The sequence below is a fragment of the Mangifera indica genome, chromosome 4, assembly GCF_011075055.1.
Source record: "Mangifera indica cultivar Alphonso chromosome 4, CATAS_Mindica_2.1, whole genome shotgun sequence".
NCBI lineage: Eukaryota > Viridiplantae > Streptophyta > Magnoliopsida > Sapindales > Anacardiaceae > Mangifera > Mangifera indica.
In genome coordinates, this window is record NC_058140.1 from 2,044,841 (window position 1) to 2,049,126 (window position 4,286).

At 34.5% G+C, this 4,286-nt stretch overlaps 1 pseudogene; it reads right to left on the reverse strand.

The window, feature by feature from the left end:
* Positions 1-1,256: 1,256 nt before the first annotated feature.
* On the reverse strand, positions 1,257-2,681 carry LOC123215131 (annotated as a pseudogene).
* Between the last annotated feature and the right edge of the window lie 1,605 nt (positions 2,682-4,286).

Here is a 4,286-nt window from a genome sequence, read left to right on the forward strand (position 1 = left end):
TTTTCTTTTTCCTTGTGAGATTTTTTTTTTGCTTTGCAACAACATATGTTTATAGGTAAATATTTATGCTACAAGAATCATGAACTATGTGTGGATTCAATCTGAATTCAAGCTAGCCATTGAATGCATAACTCCCAACTTGAGTTCGAGTTTGATTTCATTAGAGTGTGAGAAGTTAAAATTTTGGCTAAAAAAAGTATAATAAAATAAAAGAATTAAAAATGTATAGACTTACAAAGGCTATCTAAGTTCTTGTTGCTTACAAAAGAATTAAAAATGTATAGTTAAATAAAAGAATTTGGCTAAAAAGTATAATAAAATACAAGAAGATAAATCTAGCTTTCTCTCTGTATATTTTAGTTTATTTTTTTTCCAATGTTTCAATAAATCAAATGGAATATTTGTGATTATCAAGAGATTTAATTTAGACAATGAAAAATTACAATTAATAATAATATTATTATTATTTAAACCTTAATTGGGAAGCTTATGTATCTTGTCTCACTTGAATAGTTATATTCTAGTAGTTGGTATGCTACATTAACTTTAGGAAATAAAGTTTTTCTTCTTCATAGATTTATGGTTTTTTTCTTTTTGGATTTTGTGGAGATTTGAAGATAAGAATGAAGACCAAATGCTTCTCACTTTCTCTCTTTCAAAACTCAAATTCAAACAGTTGATTCAATTAGTTCTATCAAAACTTAATGATCAATATAGTCCAAAAGTTTTAAATCAATTTAAATTAATGATTGAATCAACTTGTACCAAATCATGATTCAACAATTGGGTCAAACTATTACAATGATGTCAACATGACATCATACTAATATTATCGTAAAAATTTTGTAATTAATGAAATTAAATCAAATCCTAACATTGGGAAGGCATGCGCCATTCCATAGAGATGCATTTTCATTTTGTTATATATTATTCTATTTTGTATTTAATATATTTTAATTAACAATAAAATTATATGTCTCTTATTCTAATATACAAATAGATACACACTTATGTATGTTATATATAATTTTGATCTTGAAGCATCAAAAATTGATAACTAAGGAGTTGAGTGCCTTCATTTTGGATTTTTGCTAGAAATTCAACTAACCAAAACCGCAAAATGATCATTTAAGTAACAAGATTACTAATCAAAATGCTAAAGGTTAATCCTATGTGCTTAACTTTATGTACAAACAATGATATATCATCGTATGATTAAATAATCCAAAATTAAATATCAAATCAAACTTAATCTTATAATAATACACATTTTGGACTTTTATTAAATGCTAAATACGAAGAGGGGAAGAAATTTTATGAAGGGTTCCTCATTGGCCGTTGTCAAACAAGCCTTTTTGAAGAACCCAGTCTTCTATCATTGTCTGTGAGTTAAGTGGCTGGTCAGTAGGCACAAGATGCCCAGCACCAAACAAAACAACATTGCACAGACTCCCCCATTTCTGCACCCACCCAGCAAGCTCTTCATTAACTCGCCAGACTTTTCTTTCTGCCATCAAAAACCTCTCAATTCCTTCCCATTTCAATGTCTTCACCCAAGCCTCGGTTGACACCGGCCCTTCTGTCAAATCAAAGTACCCTTGATACAATAGCACCTTGGATTTCTTCACCAAAAATTCCACCATGTGTTTCACACTCTTCATCACATCTTCATGAAATGCATCCCCCACAACATCACTACATATGTCAAAAACTATGCTTTCTTTGGTCCCCAAGGCCTTTTTAACCTCAGCAATATTTATAAGATTAGTCACCAAGTATGTTTGGTAAGGAGCCTTTTTACTATAATCATCCAAAGTGGGTAAGCCAGTCATGTTTTGCAACAACTGCAGAATCTCATTTTTCGTGTCTCTTGCCTCACTCCAATTCCCCATTTTGACTAACTCAACTGCCCGCCGTTGAACTTTCTCCATATCCCTCTTTTGCCTCTCATTGATCAAACCTGAAAAATAAGCATTCAAAGCATGAGTATTGACTTGAATTACTGGGTCAGTCAACCCATCACCAATAGCAACTCCTTGCAAGTTCACTCTTTTAGACTCTGGCAGCTGCAAATTCTTCTTTAAAATATAGTACCCAATTGCAGGAACATACTTTCCTGCATAACTCTCACCAGTAACATAAAGAAGTCTGTTTTTAAACAAGGGATCAGCTTCAAGAAACCCATTAATGGCTTTAAAAAGATGCTTAGCAACAGAAATTTGATCCCTTGGGATCTCGACATCACTTGCAGCAAAACTAAACCCAGTTCCAATGGGATTATCAAGAAAAAGAAGGCCAAGATGCGGTTCCAAGAGCCCGAATTGGGTTCGAGTCTAAGATGTTCGACATTTTCACTCTGATAATAGTTAACGCGCCAAGGGTCGAGTTCAAAAAAGTTACCAATCATGGAGGAGCAGCCAGGGCCACCCTGAAGCCAAACGAGAAGTGGGGTTTCTGAGAATTGCGAAGTGGGTGTTTGTGCTTCATAGAAGGTGTAGAAACTGGCGGAGCCGGTGGCGAGGTTCACGGGAAGGTAACCGGACTTGGTGGGGAGGGCTTCATTGGGGAAGAGAGGAGACGATGAAGAGGAAATGAGAAGGACAAAAGTGATGAGGACGAGCAAATCAACGGTGGTGGTTAACTGCATATCGGTTTTGGGGAGTCTCTGGCCTTTGATTTGAGTTTGTGGTGTAGCAAATTTTGTAGAATTGGTGGCTTTTGTAGACAAAATGAAAAATGAGACTCGAGCCAATGCCGATTGAGGAAGACTTACTCAAACTACTGGTTTATAACAATGAACTCAATTTATGAATCGGGTTCATAATTGAATTTGATTTATTTAATTTTAATCTAAATATTTTATATTTAACTTGTAAATTAAATTCAAACTAACTCGTATTAAATCTATCCCTTTACTCAAGTCTTATCTCCAAAGGTATCTTAAAGTTTCTCCACCAAATTTTAGTAAGGAATTGTTGTCAAAGATCCCGATCAAAACAGTTGGATTGAAAATGCTTGGATGATTGGTGCATTTATGGACACAAAATGTTGAATTTTACAATTGTGACATAAAGTATGTTACTGTTATAAGTGCTAGTGTGGGCATGAACCATAAATTCATGGCTGAAATTTTGAATAGATGCTTTGTTGGTATTGACTGAGAAATGATATTTGGCCTCATGAAATAATAAAATTATGTGCGTGCGCACTTCTGAGAACATAAACACATTCTCTCGTACTCGCTCTTGGCGCTCTAAAATCTTTCTTTCTATTTTCAAAATTCTCAGTGTTCAACTTTTTTGTGCTGTAAAATCTTTCTTCTACTTTCAAGATTCCCAAAGTTCGACTTCTTGAAATCTCAAGTTTGTCGATGTCTCCCTCTCAATCAAGGTTGTTGTTGTTATTACTGAATGGACATCGAAGAAGTCGTAATCACGCTTGGACTCGTATTAGGGTTTTCTTCTCGTTTTAGAGTTTTATACTGATATATTGCGGTCGGTTAAGGAGATAAGGATTGAATTTTTAAATATGTAGAATATCAAGATTACTCTTCAAGATTTCGATTACGACTGATCTAGATTTAAATATGTGGAATATCAAGATTACTCTTCTAGATTTCAATTATTTCTGATCTAGATTTAGTTTTACTTTTTGGGTACGGTTAGCCTTTTTTTAACTTCTTTCTTTTAATGGGATCAAAGGATAGCAATTTGGTTCTTCGTCATGGGTCCTGTATTAAAATAGTATGTTATTGGGCATGCTTCCTTTGGAAATTCAGATTCTTGTTACTAATTAACAGTCAGAGACTGTGGGATTACCTTCTGACATTTTGATCTTTGATGGGGCCGTTTAATATGACTCTGTTATTCATTGATTCTCTCTGTACATCTTTCTTTATTATAGTATGGGATTACCTGAACTCGGATGTTAAGGTCATCTTTCCTTGTTGGAGGACAGCCTGCTAACTGTGCATTATGCAAATTCTATATCGTTGGAAAGTGCAACAGAAGCCCCAGTAGGTTTGTACATTCACAACCACCGATCCTGACTGAACTTCCAAGCGAATTACCTGAAAAGGGGCCAAAGAACACACAGAGGAAGCTATTTCAAAATGCTTAAGAGCAGAAGAAAATGAACACACAGAGGAAGAAGGAAGACAGAATTTTCAGAGAGAAGAGTCACACGTTTTTCATTCCAGAAACTTGTTCAAGCATACATTCCTCAGTCTTGCCTATAATACGTGCCTAATAAAAATGAGACCGAACCAATTGATTGCTAAGATTAGA